Here is an 18,995-nt window from a genome sequence, read left to right on the forward strand (position 1 = left end):
CCTACTGTCATGTTTATACCCTTCAATTACATACCAGTCTTGTTTCACGGATTATACAGAGGTTCCATAGTGCAGATGTTGTGTTATAACAATGTCAGCACATGTATGCACCATTCCAAACAAATCTGAGATTTCTAAACTTGAGCATGTGGAAGGGAGTTGTTTGGGGTTTTTTCCCTTCTTTTGTTCTTGCATATTCTCACTGCATTACAGAAATAATAACAAATATAACTAATTATCTCTGGTTAGTCTGAAATGTTTTATGAACTGACTCAAAGCAAGCAAAGAGATGAAGTAGCATGCTGAGATTTACATAATCCATTTATTTGCTTTTATTATGATTTTGTTCAAGGTTCTGACAACAAGCATTTCTCCCCTGAAGAACAATCAGGTAGCTAGCTGTGGCAATTCAATATAAACTTAAGTAATGCATATAGACAAGGTCAGGAGTGGGCATATTCAGATTAGCCTTTACAAAGCAGAATGGAATTACTCATTTTTCTGCAAACTAAGGCATTTCTGTTCAATACTGTGTCCCTATAGCATTTCATAAAACTATTTTGTAGTTCCTAAAAATGAAAGCTTACGTGCAGAGAAGTATTGAGGTAATGAAGAAGAATAGGAAATTAAATAAGCACAAGCCTAATAAATTAATGTGTTACATTTGCAAAATATGAGATGAAAATATGGAGAGCATTGGCATTTTTTATGTCTGGATTGAAACAATTTACTTGGATATAAAAGAAAACCAAAGAAAAATACTGGAGATGACACACAAAATCCAGTAGTCCTTATCCTGATAAAATAGGAATCACTCATAAAAAAACCCCTAAATTGTAAGCTAATCTGTAAGCATCACAGTGGACACAGTTACTTTGTCATTTCATGAGCCTGATTGATGACTGTTGAAGTCTGTATTGGTGACAAAACTATTTAATGATTTCTTCTGAATTAGGACTCATACAGGTACGTGTTGAAACTTCTCTCACAGTCTAAACTAGAAGAAAGACCTTAACAATAACACAAATTACTTTTTTGGGCATTTTTATCCAAACAAAAGCAAGCATTCTCCAAAGAAATTAGAAGCCTTTCAATTATAAAGTTTCCTTTCACCAATGAGTTTGTTGCTCTGTCAGTCAAGATAATAAAGAAGCTGGTTTTTTCCACTTAGTATAAATTTTATTTTATAATGTTATGTAATATAGAAGAAGTATTATGAAAGACAAGGACTGATGCCAGAAAACACATAAATTGAGGATGAATTCATCTGTGATGACTCAGCAGCCCACATACAGTTGTCTAATTACTTTTGAGATACCTAAGATAGTCTGCCTGGCCTTCAGGTTCTGCTTCATGATAATCTCGGAGGTCCCTTCCAACCCAGATGATTCTATGATTATATGATTCACAAGGGAACAGTTCTCCCATCAATTCCAAGTCACGTTTTTTAGCTTTCCTGATATCTCTAATGTCCTATAACATCCCAAATGCCAATTAACACTGACATGTGGGTAAATGAATCAAGTTTGTTCTATAGCCTGTACAGAAATTCTTGGGCAGAGTGCTAAGTAAACTTTTGACCTCCTGTTAGCACTATGTGATCATCATGCATCAGTATCGTAAGTTATATTGCTGTGGTGGGCTGCTCCCTCACACACACAGTTGTTCTGACAGATGTGTTAAGGTCAGGTTCTTTAAAATTATTAGAGAGATGCCTCTGCCCAAATTAAGGTGCAAATGAGGCCATATGCCAAAGTCGATAGTATGGATTTTTATTTAACAGTAAATGCAAGGTAGAGAGAGATAGAAAGAAATAGGAGAAAGAGACAGAGGGGGACACAAAGAGAGTGACAGAGAGACAGATTAGGAAGAAATTATATCAACATCCTTGGATTCTGACGGCGTCCTGTTGATTCTATTCTTCTGGTCTTCTTGGTGGTGAGAATCCCATTCTTGTCAAAGTGATAGTTACAGTCTGGATCTGTTGAGGGAAGCCCAGTGTAGTGAGGGAAGAAGCCCATGTTGGTGAAGGAAGTCCTGTGTGGTAATGGAAGAAGTCCATGTGTGTGAAAGAAGAAGCCCATGGTAGGGGAAATCCAAGTATGTTGAGCAGTCTGTTGTGTCTTTTATTTGGCTTAGGCTAGGTAGAAATGCCTCTGGTGCCACCCCTGGAGTAGGGAGTTTTACAAGGGATGATGTAATACTGGATCACAGGATATGTCATGAGTCTCTGACACTTTCTAAGATGTTACAGCTGCCTGTTACATCAGCCTTGAGTTCCTTATGGCCTATCAGCAGAGATTAACATCTTCAGGCTATATGTGAATTGTCACAATGCTTCCCCAGAGGGGAGTTATCACAGATGAATCACTCCTGTAAGGAAAAAGAAACACTACCCCACCTCGAAGGATTTGCTTCTTTCCTTATCTTGATCAATACCCAGCTGGTAGCCTGAGGTGTCTGGTGTGCACACCTTCAGCACCTGGGCAGTTACTTTGCACATTTTCAGTTTGCACCTTGATTGTTAGAGACATCAGCATTCCAGTCTTTCACACTTGTGGATGCATTCTTCTCCTAGGATAATTGGGCATAGTACCTTTATCTTATCTCAAGTTCCTATCACAGTCCAAATTAGTAGGGATGTTCAGGGAGGGCTAGGCCTTGGTGAGCAGTTGCTTCTTTGCACAGTCTGCTACAGTGGACAAAAGTCCTTCAGTGATTTTAACAATGTTTAAGTCATAAACCATTTCAGTGTCTCACAAGATGTCATTCATATACATTCTTATCAATGTGTGTAAATATGTGCTGGGAGGAGGTAAAAAAGATGGATCCAAACTCTCCTCGGGGTTGTTCAGTGACGGGACAACACACAATGATCAGATATTTAATTCCATTTAAGTGTAAGAAAAAGAAAATACTGTGAGGGTGATCAAACAGGAACAGACTGCCCAAAGAGGTTCTGGAGGCTTCATTTGTGGAGACACGGAGCAACTTATGATAGCTGACCATGACTGAGCAAGGATGTTAAACTAGATAATATCCAGGGATTCCTTCCAGCCTCAGAGATTCTGTGATTTTTCTTCCTTAATTGTCAGTCTCTGCCAAACTTGTTAAACTTTAAACAGTTACAGTTTCCTAGACTAAAGACAGATTGATAACCCATTGTTTGAAGCATCATGTTCTTCTGTTTTAACCTGTGTCCTCCTGGCTTCACCTAATGTCTCTTCAATCCTTTGTTGAAAAAAACAACAGAAAATCAATCCATATCCTCCTCGCTCCCTTGTCCATATTTTCCATGCCCCTCTTGATCCTATAAACCTCTGTCAAGTTCTCCTTCACTCATATTTTGCTTATAATGAAGAGCCCAAGTTTGTTTAGCTGTGGCTTATTCATTCCTCACACAGACTGATTTCATGCATTTCCTTTATTTCCCTTTTTCTGAAGCTTTCCATTGCAATATACTTTTCTGACATTTAGGGATCCAGCATATACATTCGTATAGTGACCCAATTCTTTATAGTCTAGTATAATAGTTCTCTATTACTTTCAAATAATCCTTGACATTATGATGGTTTACGTGTTTTCTACTGCTAATAAATACTGAACAAACATTCATATGGAACAATTTATCTTAACCCCCAGATTTCACACTGAATCACAGTGGTCAGTTCAGAACACATAATTCTTTATGCAACATGATATGCTTATTTATTTATATATTTAGTTTTAATAAATTTATTGCCCACCAGTATTGTAAGGACTTTTGACAATTATTCACAGACAGTTCTTGTACTTGCTATAATGAATAACACGGTAATATCAGAAAATTTGTCATTTCGCTGTTGTCAAAGGTCACATCAGCATATCTTGCACAGCTTGGTGTGGATCTCCCATGTGAACTCTCTCCACTATGAAAATTGATCACTTACCTATAGATTCTATTTCTTAACCGTGCGAGGACTTTCATTCTCATCTAAAGTTTTTCTGAGATTATTTCCCTGTCAAAAGGCTTTTGGTAATCTAACAATACATTTCAATGGGATTGACCCTATCAACAAACTTGTTGACCGCTTGGCAAGGTACGTAATGCAAGAATTAATTTTCCAAAAACCATGCTGATTTCTTCCCCTATTCTATATTTGTGCACATAGCAACTACTTCTGTTCTTCATCTACTAAATTGCCTAGTATGCATTAGTTTTACATTTTACCTGTGCGTCATTGCACGTCTCATCGAACCTGTTCTCAGAGGAGCTGCCTTTGTATTTGTGTAGTACATTTCCTACCTATAACAAAAAAAAATATTCTTAACTCCATAACTGGAGCATGCAAGCTTTAAGAGAGCCACAATTAAAGTTTAATACATAACATGACATTATTAGGTGAAGTGAAACCTTAATGGAACCTTCAGGAGCCTCAGCGCAGAGACATAATTTGAATCTCCGACTAGATAGAATCAAAGTTACATTTAAGATTTTATTACACTTTCTAGTGGAGAATTGTTTCGCAAATATTTTTTTGGGTTTCAGATTTCTAACAGCTTGCAATATGCAAGGTATTATTAATCTAAAGGTACATGAATCATCACCAGTGTATTTGCAAATGCACATTTTCCTCTCTGATGTCAAAGTAAATCACAGACCATCTCTCTGGATCACTTTTGCTCTAGTCTTTTAAAGAGCAAAGCCAAGTTAATCTATACTCTATGAGGCAGAAGAAAGACAAAAGAGACACCAGCTTTGACACACAGGGTAGCATATGCTAAGTGTCCTCTGATTCATTAGAAAGAAGTAGAGTGTCTGCAGGAGGTGTTAAGCTATACATGTAATTAAATCTTGGCAGGTTCAATTTCTTACAAATTGAGAAAACAAGAATTAAGCTGTCTAGTGCATTGTTGAATTTCTTGTCAATAAAAACTTGCATTTTGAACATGCACTTTTTGGTGGGCTATTTGGTAATCAAAAGCTAAGCTTTGTTACTTTGTTTACTTTTGTTTAATCAATCTTTGAACTGTTGTGCACCAAGGTCTTTATCAAGATTGAGACCTGATTCTTTCCATGTACTGTGTTAATATGCAATAAAATGAACTTTGTCTTTAATAGATGGTAATATAAAGACAAAAGACAGTAGAGAGATGGGAAACTGGAGCTTAAAAAAGTGAAGAGGAGAATAAACTTCCTGTGTCTTGAACCAGCTACAAACCGAACATCTACATATAACACATCTCACTTAACTTTAGTCCCACTGAAGTCATCTAAAGGAGTTGTCCTGAATTCATGTAATGCCAGTGAAGAAAGGTAAATTTACTACCTACACTACTGTTTTTCTCTGAATAGTACTTGTGGTCATTTATTTTGGGGAATAAGCTGGATGTAACAGAACTGACTTTCTGTCAGACTTTTCCTTTCATAGGAACCTGGGTTTGCCCATGCAGAAGAGGATGAAATGGAGCTTATATATTTTAGACAGAGGATCAGGACATAGTTAGAGAACACTTTTAGATTTTGCTTGATAATATTCTAGATTTCAACAGTTTAGATACAATCACTTGCCTGTCCATAACTTCTTAAAGTTACTATTTCCAACCAGACTAATTCTTAACAAAAATTTTCTGATTATTTATTATATGCTCGTTTGAGTTTTGGGTTTTAGTTGTTTTTCTGGTTTGTTGGGGGCTTTTTTGAGGATTTCAAATCTTCTTGAACAGCTTAAGGATAAGATTTACTTCTTGTTAATTTGCATATTAGCCATTCAAGTACCAATTGACCACTGGAAGCAGATGCAATAGTAGACATTTTAAGTTTGATACTAAAACTGAAGTAAGTACACCAAGTTACTCACTTATGGAAAGATTAGTACAGTTAAATGTAAACTTTTTAATAATCAGGAAAAATCTCATTTAATTGGGAAAGTATTTAAAATATATGTTTTTTCTAAGTTAGATCATTTTAAAAGAAAATGTAAAATTAATTCAGAGTTATCTAAATGTTTTGGCACTACTTGAATGAAGCTTTATTTTGAGTTCAAGAAAAACCAACCAGGTAAGTGCTCATTAAATAAGCCTATCTTTAGAATTAATGTTTTGCACATCACAATAGAGCTATTGACTACAATTGTCATGTGTGAAGAAAGTCAAATTTTTGAATTTCTAAATGCCTGAGGAAAAATTCTCACTTCAGTTCACTATGAAGCCAGAGCAATTCAATTGACAGTAGATCAGAATTTGGCACTTAGTTTGGGTTTTTTCAACCCCAGTGGCACTTTTTATTTTTCATCACAATTCTGATGATAAATATAATTTAGGAAAGTAATTAATTTGCTTGTTCCCTTGCCATTTGAATCTGTCATCTGACAATGGCTCAGCATATTCATCACAAGGGGTCAAGCATGGGTAATGAAGCAGTTACGAGCTCACTGGCAACTACTATGCCATCACTGTTACTGAAATGTAGCCCAATCCTCTGATTACAGTTGTCTATATTAGGGCACTGAATCTGTTCAGAGCCTCTGTCTTAGCTGCATCATCGTCATCATTCTCAATCCTACTACAAAGATTTTTCCTCAAATCGAGCTATTTTACTTTACTTTGTTTACATATTGATAGAAGGTCCTTGCCTCAAAAAACCATAGAGATAATGGACAGAATGAAAAATGGTTAATCTACTCACGGGGTACTGAGGCATATTCAGATTCAACTTCCTGTCGTTTTGGAAGCACTCCGTCTCTTAATAATCAAAAGTATTTGCTTCTCATTTACACTTATCTTCCTGAATAAATTAGTCAAGCTTTCATTCTGCAGAAATATTAAACAGAGAAAGATAAAAGCAGGATACATTTTTTCTGTTAGTTTAGGATGGTCTCTGCAAGGTATAGATTCAGCAATGGTCTCCCCTGAATTGAGGACAGTAAATAAAGGTAACCTTTTTATAGCCTAACCCTAGTACTCTTCTGAATGCTGTTTTTTGTTGAAGCAGTTTTGAGGGATGTGCTACATTTACAGAGACTTTGTAGTCTAATGGTTATAAATACTATGTATGTAGCTATATAAGAGTATTTATTAAGATTCAATTTTTCATTTGAACTTCTATCCTCCACAAATTGTGGAATTTTAAAATTAAGTTCTTACATCTTTTTCTATTATCTTTGAGAGGAAAAGACCATTTAAAAAATAGAGATCATGTTTAATGCCTTATCTATTATGGCACCTGACTTAACAGTTTTACTTATCCTTTTGTGAATAGTGAAATAGTCATTCTCTAAGTAATACAATGTGAAAATTCTACATTACTGATCCTTCAAATAATAATGGTTTTATTTTTATATAATTATTTTTTTATCAAAGTAAAAATGTATTTTTTCACATACATATGTTAAAGTATCTTAATTTGTTTACAACTAGCATATGCAGATGATCAAGATGCTTAGAGTGGCTTTTTTAGTGGTTTCATTATCTCTTTACCTTTGCATAATATAAATAAAATATGCCTCATGGAAAATAAAAAAAATTACCTAATATAGTTTCTTACGGAGTTCAGTGACAAGCTATCATTTATTTCAATGAAGGCAAAAAAGATATAAAAGAATTGCCTTTGTTAGAAGTTTATACATTTCCTGCTTCAAAATCTTATGTACTATAATCTACTACCCTCCAAAAAAGCAGTGTTAGGAGTTATGGTTACCAGGCATGGCAGTGTAGTATTTCCCTGTTCTTGATGAATACGAGCCATTATTCTTTTTTTTCATGATCCTTCGACTACACTATTAGCTTCCTCAGAGGACTGAAATAACTAGTCTCCTTCAATGAAGGATTCCTAAAGGAGACAGAGTGTGAGTTTCTCTTCTTCTGGGAAACTGATTTTATAATGGTGAAGGTGTCAGACATAATTAAGATGAATGATTGTGTACCCAACTAAATGAATCTTATAGTCGTAAATTTGACATTTTTCCTATACTGTTCATGAGTCTAATAGGAAGAAGTCAAATGCACATCTTCTTAGCAGGAGTCAGAGGCAGGATAAAGTACACAACACTGTTAAATAACTGCTGAGATTGCAGAAGGCTGAAGACCTCCTTCAGACATAATCCTTTCAGTCTTTTCAACACAAATCTTGAAGGAGGAAATGTTATGTTTTATGACTTAAATATGATTTATATGACAAATTTTGTCAGATTTCCTCATTCAGTAAAGATAGTAAAAAAAGTATATAGACTGTCAATCATGCTATCAACTCATTAAAATAAGTCAAAAAAGCATAATCTCATATTTGGTTCATTTTAGAGATAAGTGAATAAGACAGAAATAATGCCCACTACTATTATTTATTTTGTCTTTCTACCACCTCATCCCAACAACCTTTAAAGTCTTGTCACAGTAAAATTCTTTTTTTTTAAGAACTAGCAGCTAATCCAGCCCATTACAACAAAATTCTCGTTAGTTAGTTTCCAAATGAATTTCAGATTCCTATGAAGATGATCATATGCTTATTCTTTCAGGGGAAAAAAAAATCACTTTACCACATGACATCAATTAGCTTACAATCAATTATTTACAAGCAGTAATAATAATCTGTGTCTCAGTGTACTGTAAATAGGGAAGTCATCCAGCTACTATTAACCACTGCCAAAATTACTGGTAAAATCTTTATTTATATTATGTACGGCTATGACTAATCATTTCTTATTAAGAAGTGAGCAGTGACTATCAGTCCACAATATGTAATGGTCCAAGACAAGATAATGTTATCTTTTGATAGTCTGATTTTTGACAACCAAATAAAACCTGCTACAGAGGTAAGAAACACAACAAAGAACAAATATCCAACATATTTAAAGCAGAACATATATAGTAAATTCAGATATAATAACAAATTGCAAGATAATAAAGAAAATAAAAATAAGCAGATTTTACTATCAAAAAAGTATAAAATTGATCTCAACATGATCCAAATGAAGAAGAAGAAATCATTACCTTAAGCATAAGATTCCTCCTGGCAAAGAGTTTGGGATGGTAATTTGCTATAATTTGTGCCTTCTTACTGAAGAAAATAGGTTTCATCAATCCTAGGGCCCGAGGAAATACCATATGTGACCGGTATTGCCCTGCTCCCCACCCCTGGTAATGTGGTTAGCATAACTTATATTATTTTATAAAGCAAACAGCCATTCTCTATGGTTGAGTGGGTGATGCATTCATTTCCTGTGAGCCAACTAGAAAAATAAACAATATTTCTTCTTCTACTCCATACAGGTCTCAAGATTCCTGAGTGCCAGTCCAACTACACCCTTCCTCACCAGCCTTGCAGGTCCTAGGCACTTGGCCAAAGAGGTGTTGTTGATGACCACAGCAAAGAACAAAGAAGCATAACAGTACATTGAGCACTGTCTATAAAATCAAGCACGTCAGTTAGTCCTAAGTGATCTTGGATGGTTAGAGGATGTCTTGGGCATACCATTAATGAAATTACAGAGTTTTTAGTTGTCAAAGTGAGGCCAGGAGTGAGCAGAACTGCCACCTTGGACTTCTGGAGGGCAGACTTTGGCTTGTTTAGGAGTCTGGCCAACAGAGTATCTGGGAGGCAGTCCTGAAGGTCCAAGAAGGCTGGACATTCTTCAAGAAGAAAATCTTAAAGGTGCAGGAGTAGCCATCACTATATCCCAAAAAGATGAGTTGGTGGGACAGACTGACCTGCCTGACCAGAGAGCCTTGTCTGGCATTCAGGGGAAAAAAGTGTTTATGACACTTGGAAGAAGAGCCAGGCAGCTCAGGAGGACTACAAGGATGTCGTGACATTATCCAGGGAGAAAATTAGAAGGAACAAAGCCCAACTAGACCTTAATCTGGCTCTGCTGTGAAAGACAATGAAAATGTTTCTATTAGCAACATCAGTAACAAAAGGAGGGCAAGGAGAATCTCCATCCTTTATTGGTTGCGGAGGAGGAAACATAGTGACAAAGGGTGAGGAAAAGGTAGAAGTATCTAATGTCTTCTTTGCCTCAGTCTGCGATAGTGAGACCAGTTGTTCTTCAGGTATGCATCCCCCTGAGCTGGAAAATAGGGATGGGGAACAGAATGAATAGCCCATAATCCAAGTGCAAATGGACAGTGACTTCCTACACCACTTAGACATGCATAAGTCTATGGGGTGAGATGGGAACAATCCAAGGGTATTGAAGGAGCTAGTGGAAGTGCTCTCCAAGCCACTTCCAGATATTTACCAGCGGTCCTGGACTGAATGTTAGCAAATATGATGTCCATCTACAAGAAGGGTCAGAAGGAGGATCTGGGGAACTATAGGCCTCTCAGCCTGACCTCAGTGCCAGGAAAGGTTATGGAACAGATTATCTTGAGTGCAATCACGTGATGTGTATGATCATATAAATTTCTTGGTACGTTTGGGCTGATACACTTGCCTTTGAGATGCACTTGTTAAAATTTTAACGTAAAAAATGACAATATGGCTAGTACTCTGTGAGTTCTGATAGGGCTCTATTTTCCTGGAATTATTTTTCTTCAAGTATGACAACTTATTTCCAGCATATAATTGGGAAGCATAACAATGACTTAGGCCGCAATTTGCAATGCAATGTAATATAAAGGTCAGTTATACAGACTTACATGACTAAAGTTGCAATTGGAACAAGGTAAGACAAAAGAGCATGTTACTGTAGTTCTCTTCTCCAGGACTCAACATAGCAAAAGACATGAACAAGTAAAAAAAGTGGGGTAAAAACTCAAAAAAAAATACTTTTATCAGCTGTAATCAGCAAAAAAGGAAAGAGAAGAATTTAGGTCATGTTTTTAGTATATATAATTCAATATAACTTCCTCTCCCTACCTTAACAATGGGACATCATGGTTTGCCTGCTCAGTAACCATTAGTATCTTTAATGTTAGAGACAGAGGCAGATTTTATAAATGGTTAGTGTCTTTAGACAGTGTGGAATTCCAGGGTACTTCTTCTGATATTAAAAATTATCTTTAAATGGTCACAGAATGACCAACACACTCAAAAGGAGGTCCCCTCAATCAGTACTTGAATTCCACTCTTTAAATTTTAAATGTCAAAATCTTCATTGAGCCTAATGAAACTCAAATAACAGTTCTTCAAAAAATAAACACAAAGATTAGAGCAGAGTAATGAGTCAGCATTCTCCAGATGACCTGTTGTACCTGCAAAGGTGTTCAGTCTCGGCCTGTGGTCTCAGGGAATTAACTGAAGTGAACCTTTTTCTCAGCGTGAGATTCCATGATTGACATTTCACAGTGGATCATTATTTGGTATAGAACACTATATGATATCGACTGGTTTCTGGATCACAGAGTTTTATTGCTCTGGGTTTTTTTTAAATATCTAGCATTAGGTTGAAGCAGTCATGTCAACATCATTTTGGGCTTTGTCCAGTGATAAGGAAGAGAAGACACAGAGAGAGATTTCCTAATACAATTCTTTCAATTGGATAATGATAAGAATGTGACTTAGTAAAGACAGTAACAGCCTTTTCTGTTAAATTCAAAGGCTCTAGTTTCACTTCTTGCACGTGATCCAGCTAGGATCAGTGTTGCATTCATAAAAGTACCTCAGAATTAGCATACTGCTCAATATTGAAAGCTTTTACAGCTAAAAAATGTTGGTAGATGACAACATAAAATATTTATAATCAGCTGTCATCTTGATTTCTGTGGGACAAATGACATCAAATAGATCTTGTAAGTGTTTAGGATCAGCCCCAGGCTCTGTCTCTAGACTTTTGTTAGGCATAATCAGTGTCTCACACACAGAAACATTAAGAGGTTTTTCAACTGCTGTAATGTGTGCAGTAGCATACATTATTTTTTAATCTTTTTTCTAAGAATTATATAAAAAATTAGGGTGAAGTTGAAAACCTAAAGTTTAAATAAACGTTGAACAGATTGCTCAAGGTGGTTATGGGATCTCCATAACCAAAGGTTATTAAGAGTAGAAAACACAATTTTACTCTAGCATGAGAAGACAGACTACATAACTTCTTGAGGTCCTCTCAGGAGCTAATTATGATGATTCTGACATGCTTATGCAGAGAAACAAAGAAATATTGAGTACTTCTTGCTTCCTTGTCAAGGCTGCAAACCTGCAGACTGCAGGTCGTTGAGGAGAACGATGTCTCTGGGTCAGCAAGTTGTTGTGAAGAAGCAAACAACTATCAGCTGTAATTCATTTGCAGGCTGCTTCCTCCCTAGAGCAGGAAAGAAACAGAAAATTAATTGAAAATCTGAATTATGATTAATTCTCTAGCCCAGTCCTGAGCTCTGGACACACGCTCACTGTTAAAAGAAACTTTCGTATTGCAACCTATCCCCTAGAAAGAGTGTAAGGGGATTGAGGATACACTATGTAATGGTTATATATGGCCTTATAAAGGATAAGAGTAGGTATTTGACTACATCTGAAATCATATTTATGGAGATGGATGATTAGGAATTAGGATATGGACAGAGTGTGTCAGCATGGTTATTATAAGGTGAAATGGCTTCTAAAATTTATTGGGCCATGACCAAACAGCATAGGTCCAAAAGGGTTAAGGAAATAAGAACAGAAATTGAAGATGCTTTGGCAGACATTTTTATGTACTTCTACTCTTCAAAATAGATCAAGTGAAATCTTAGATGACTGGAGAGCAGCCAACATAATGCCATTATTTTAAAATGGCCTAAGGAGAGACAAGGGAGGTAAAGACTTACCTAACTCATTGGAATTCTCAGAGAATATGGCTGTCAACCTAGACAAAGGAGATATGCACATCACACAAACGTTCAGAAAACATTCAGCTACTGTCTTGGTTGCAAAGTCAAGAAATGAATTAAAAGCAGGCATATTAAGCTGAATGGAGTAAATCAGCTATAATAAATGCATGCCGAAAATAGAAAATAAAGTTAATGAGGATGTTTCTGACCAAGTCGGCTGCTTAAAAAAATGTATAACGAGAAGTGACACAACTAGACTGCTAACTGCACTCCTACTTTCAGAAAGTCTTCCCAAAGGAGGTTACTTGCTTGAGATTGACTTGTTAATGTAGCTCCTTTCAAGTCTGACATGTTTGTAATGCTATTGTTCTACCCTCTGCTGTCAGAGCTCCCTCCAACATACTGCCCTTCTGCACTTTAAAACAGGTGAATTTTCACATTCTTGGAAACATTCTCCTGTCATTTGCAGAAAATAATTACACTCTATTTGCACCATGGGGAGCTGCAGCATAAGGTTCCCACACTGTCCTATGAGACTGAGAGGAAAAAAAATCAGCTCTGTATCTATACCCTTTCAATCCACAACAACTTTATTGGTAGTACTAGTAATGGAAAAATTTTATAGGTGAGGGTGTGCCATAGTCTGAGATCACAAATAAGTTAAACAAATAAGCATATTCAATCAAATTGTTATCTAGTAACAACCTTTGCTAACAAGTCAAGAAAGATTTGTATTAGTAGGAAAGCAAGAAAGGACTCTGACGCTGATTACTCATTCCCTAAGACATCCAATCCTATGACTGTTTTAAAGACAGAAGAGATGAGTAAAAAACTCCAGAGGGATATATCAAATGCTTTTATACCTTGAGTTGGTATCACCAGCCTTCCTTAGCAAATATACTAGCAACAAAGCAAGGAATTTGTTATTTATTTGACATCTTCCATAACAAAAATGAAGAATTGTATTAAATATTCTTAATCAGATTTGAAACTAACACGAGAATTAGTCTGGGATATTTTCTGAGATTACTACAGTCAAAAAAATTAAATATTTTAAAATAATTAATAATAATTAAATTTTGTTTTATTCAGTCAGTGGAGGATATTTTAATCAGTGTCTTCTTTCCCACAGATACTTTATTTTTTTTTTAAGTTATTTTAAATATTTTAGCTGACTTTGAGTTCTGAGATGTTTTTATACTGGAAACATCCTTCTTCAGGATGTGCAGAAACTAGTTAGATAAACATGTTTTTGTGCAGGTCTTTAACAGGCATCAGGTTATACCATAATTTTGCATGTACTAGTCACCAACTGTGAATTTTAATATTCTGTTTATATCAGAAACTCTAAAGAGGTCAAACTACTATATAATATATATTAATTATATTTCTGACAATAATTTGTGTGTTTTTCCATTCCATTTGAAGAAACTGTATTAGTGGCACCAGCTTTGTTAATCTGTAGACATCATAGAATCATGAAATCATAGAATGTTTTGAGTTGAAAGGGACCTTAAAGATCATAGAAAATGTTCTCAAGTTGCTATAGGGGAGGTTTAGGTTAGCTATTATGAAAAAAAATGTTCCAAAGGTGTGTGGCTGTGGTAGTTGGGGATATGGTTTAGCAGTGAACACAGCGGTGTTAGGTTAATGGTTAGACTTCATGATCTTAAAGGCCTGTTACAGCTTTATTGATTGTATGATATTATGACCTAGTTCTAACCTCCCTGCCATCAGCAGGGACACCTTTCATTAGACCCAGTTGTTCAGAGCTCCATCCAACCTGGCCTTGATCACTTCTACAACTTCTCTGGGCAACCTGTTCGAGTGCCACATCACCCTCAAAGTAAAGAATTTCTTCCTAATATCTTTAACAATTCAGTTATTAATTTGACATCCAAATAAATCAAGTCTATATACTAAAACTTTGTCTAAGGTCTATGTTCTGAACCTTAAAAACTGAGTATTGAACTCCTGAAACTGACTGTTAAACCAATCCAAGGACAATTAATTTACGAAAAAAATAATATTTAAATCAATAAATAATAATTTTTTAAAAAGAAAATGCACATCTAAACTGAATATGAACAATCAGCTACATGCAAAATAAATGTATTGGCCAAAAGTTTTAAATTGGATTGAATAAGAGTCTTGTGGGCCTGTGTATGTGCTATACACATGTAAGTATAGTTCCACCGCCCTTAAAAGTCCCCTCCACAAAATCAGCCCATCTCCTACATTTTTAAGTATTCTATCTCTTGGAAATTTTTCCTGTTACCTATCTTTAACCATCAAGATATTGCGTTGTACAGGGCTGCAGGGGGGCTCTGTGAGGAGAGGCTGGATCTACCCTGTGCCAGACACAGATGGTTCCAGCCGGCTCCAATCCACCCAGTGCAGGGCACGGCTGAGGTGGAGGCACCTCAGGGGAAAATGTATTTACTGAAAGGGATAAAACATCTGACGGAACAAAAAGTGTGAGAAACAACCCTGCAGACACCAAGGTCAAAGAAGAAAGAGTGGAAGGAAGTACCTGCAGCCTGTGGAGAAGACCATGGTGGAGCAGAAATGCATATACATGGAGTACCCCACCCCAGAGAAGTTAGATATTCCTGAAGGACTGCAGACAACGAAGAGTTCAGACTACAGTGAGGGAAAAGCTTGAGGATGAAGAAGTGGCAGAGAGGAGCTGTTGTGGGTGGCTTGATATGTGTCATTTGGGGTGAGAGAGGAAGTAGAGGAGTTGGGAGTGAAGGAGTGAAGTTGATCATGAGAAAAGTAAAGGTGGGGGGTTAATACTGTTCTTTGCTTCTCATTATCCAAATCTATTTTAACTGACAACAAATTAAATTAAATTTCTCAAACTTGAATCTACTTTGCCCATTACATTAATTGATAAGTGATCTCCCCATCCTTATCCCAAGTTTTTGCGTCTTATTTTCTTCCAGTCCTCTTTAAGACAGTAGCTGGGTGTAGCCTGGCAGCGAGCCAAGGTTGATGAACCACATATTTATGTAGCTTAAAGGGATCTTCCTCTTACCAATGAGAGAGAAGCAACCCTAACTACAAGAATAGGCAAAAGAAATTACTCTCTAAAGCATTTCTCTCTCTTTTCATTGTCTCTAGATGGAGCTAAGATTAAACAATCAGTGTAAAAAGTCTAAGGTTAGGTGAGATGAATTCTGCTGTGGTTGCCCCAACGAGAGTCAGGAGGGGAAAAGAAATTAGTAAAAATAAAAAGTGTTTAAGATTTACCTGGTTAGATATGGTGTTATTTTCCTATATCTGGCAAATGTCATCAGATTAAATTAATTATGAAAAGTGTGACAGGTATTACAGTGAGAAGTGTTAAAAGAAGTAATAAACAAATCATCAGATAAGACATCTTCAGTCAGAGAACATATGCTACATAAAGACTTTCAGTGCTTTCAGAGGTAAGAGGCCTCTCAGCTCAAGTAACTGCATTGAAATAAGAGTAGCTTGTACTGTTTCCAACAGAGAGATGTCAAATAGTGGAGTTCGTGTGGAAGTAAAACAGAAGATTCAGTTAAAAATAAAAAAATACAACTACACTTCTATTTCAGTCTCTCTTTGTCACTAATTTCTCTCACTAAACACAGGTATTTTAGGAATCTCATAGTACCACTCATGTAGTTATTTATGTATTCTCCATTAGTGTCCCAATAGCCAAATCTAAATAAGAAAATCCATAAAGAAAGTTATGTTGTTTTACTTTTTTTTCCTTTCATTCACTTAAAAGGTTTTCTCAAGGGATAGTTTTTAATACTTTCTGATCCACAGTTATGTCTGCATGTTTCCTTCTGATTAACAGAGGTAGCCTTGTGGTTTTGCACCCAGTTTTGCCCTGAACTTTCCTAATAGGAAATCCTAACTCAGTAGTGTAACAATACAAAAATGAATACAGTAGAACAAGTAAAGACGAGTTGGTAAAGAAGCCTATATTTCCATGGTGTAATTCATACTGTTATCAACAGCTTCTAAGGTCTGACTATTAAAAACCTACTCTCTTAAAAGGCTGTATTTTGGGTATTTAGCCCCAAACAGCTAAAATAAGAGCAATTTATATCTTTTCAGTTTTTCTTCAGTGTATTAATAATATTTGTTTAAAACTCATTCATAAACATAAACTGTGCATACACAATACGGAAAAAAAAAAAGCAAAGAAAACCTTCTCTTCAGCCACAAATATATATATTGTAAATCATTAATTCCCAAATGGTAATCTTTAACTATTGTATGCTTAAAAATTTGTCAGAACCTCAGACATGTAATCTACAGAGTTATAGCTCTTGGGAAGAATATACTGACTTTTCATTTTGATAATATATTGAATATTATAATTAAAGTAATGGCATAACGATATCATCTGTAGTGAAATGGAAGGACTGGACTGAAAAAAAAAGGAATTAGAAGTCAGTAATTACCACAGGGATTCGTGTCAGGTGTTCCTTTTGCTTTGCTTTCAGCTGTGAAAGAAAAAAAAAATATAAATACTTTTGTTGTTGAAATGCTTAAGAAGAACCAATAACGGGACTGGATATAACATAAAACAAGCATTGCAAATATTTACTAGCTTATAAATTACAATGAGATATATGATAAATAAAAGCACTTTAAAGTGTTGCTTTCATCAATTCAACATGCCGAGATTCTTTTTTTTGGAATTGTAGTAATTTTTAATACTTAGTAATCTTAGAATTTAAAGGAAGCACTAGATGCCTAGATTCAGGGCTGTTTGTTGTTTGGTTTTCACCTTACCTTGTTCAAGTAGAATTTGAAAGCTACCCTTCCAGGTTATTTCTAACTTAGCTTTTTCATATTCCTAATATGAAAATAGGAAGAATTTTAGTGTTCCCATTTATTTTCTTTGAAGAATACTTATGAATTCTGGCACAAAATTGCCAAAAATTCTCCAGATAGAATGATTAGAAAGGATCTTGAATAATGATAATCTATTAACAGAGTCTATTATCCATACCCTTCTCAGTCTGAAAGTACAGACTTCATATGTGTGACTGTGTTCCTAAATGTTTTCAGTTGGAGTTTTACCTTTTTTGGTTTTTGAGTGGCAGGTATAAGGGTTATTCTACAACAAAATAAAAGGTCCATGTGTGTCATAAAGAAATTCTATATCCTTATAATCTCCATGAAGTATTAGAAGACAACCAACAACAGCCCATAAGGCAATTAGGGTATCAAGGTAAGTAAGCAGCCAGCTGAGCATTACAGTTTTGGGTTTGGTTTTTTTCCCCCAACAATTATAGTAAGATATAACATATTTTTACTAATCTTACCTCTAAAGAAGTAAACCAATTCTTCCGTTTTTTATACACTGAATATTTAGACTTTAAAAAGTTTTTTTTTGAAAGCTCAAAAAGCTCAATACAGAAGACTGCATTAAAGAAAGACTATAGTTGAAAAAACACATAGAAATCAATTTCTGTATAGACCCATTATTTCATTTGTCCGAAATGTCTAATAAGACTAGTAATGACCTCTATTAAAAGTATACTGTTATTCCTAATATTCATACCAAATAAGCACTTATTTCATAGCTATAAAGTAGAAAAACCAAACAAGAAACCAACAAAAAACCTAACCAACCCCTAAAGCCCAAAACAGACATGTGAAGGACCAGGAATCAGAATGGGAAAATTTCAGAAGTGGAAAAAGATGTACACCAATTGAAAGGACTTTATGATGCAGACTTTACAATTATGTACATACACATTGTATGCTTCCCCAGAATTTGTATCTCCCGGGCATGTTCAGGCTTGTCCACTTCCCTGCTTTCCTGCGGACTGGCTGGAGAAGCTGCAGAGAGGAGACAGCCTCCATTCGCCCTTTCCTTCCCCGGTTCCTCCCACGTTCCTCCCTCTTTTGCCTGTGCCCCTATCCTGATTTGCTCCCCCGTTTGTCTGTCTCATGCCCCATCCCATGTTCTGGCCCTTTTCCCGCCTGAACTGACAAAGAATCTGGCGCACGCCTCAATAAATGATTCTACCTGCATCCTACCTTGTGTCCTGATCCCGCGCTGTGTCACGGCCCCATCCCCCTTTCGGACCGCGGCACAGACATAAGTATTTCTGTAAGACTTAATTTTGTTCCAGAGCTTGCTTAGTCTTTAATAGTTGGGTTTCAGATGATTAAAAATGTTCATGCAGTCATTTCACTAAGGTATGATTTTTCTGTAAAATGTATTTGGGTTTCAACTTATTGCTTTTATTGTTTTCATATTTGTCTGTGCTTACCAT

At 35.9% G+C, this 18,995-nt stretch overlaps 1 long non-coding RNA gene across 1 annotated transcript; it reads right to left on the bottom strand.

Annotated features, from left to right (window-relative positions):
* Positions 1–341: 341 nt before the first annotated feature.
* Positions 342–18,528, bottom strand: LOC127466636 (uncharacterized). The gene is made up of 7 exons (XR_007902805.1): positions 18,469–18,528; positions 17,166–17,207; positions 12,718–12,755; positions 8,968–10,043; positions 6,668–6,792; positions 4,211–4,285; positions 342–3,231 (listed from the first exon to the last, which is right to left on the bottom strand). It is a non-coding gene; the product is annotated as an uncharacterized LOC127466636 (long non-coding RNA).
* Positions 18,529–18,995: the final 467 nt, after the last annotated feature.

This window comes from Manacus candei, unplaced genomic scaffold, assembly GCF_025592945.1.
Source record: "Manacus candei isolate 608988 ecotype Guabito, Panama unplaced genomic scaffold, ASM2559294v1 h1tg000011l, whole genome shotgun sequence".
Lineage (NCBI taxonomy): Eukaryota > Metazoa > Chordata > Aves > Passeriformes > Pipridae > Manacus > Manacus candei.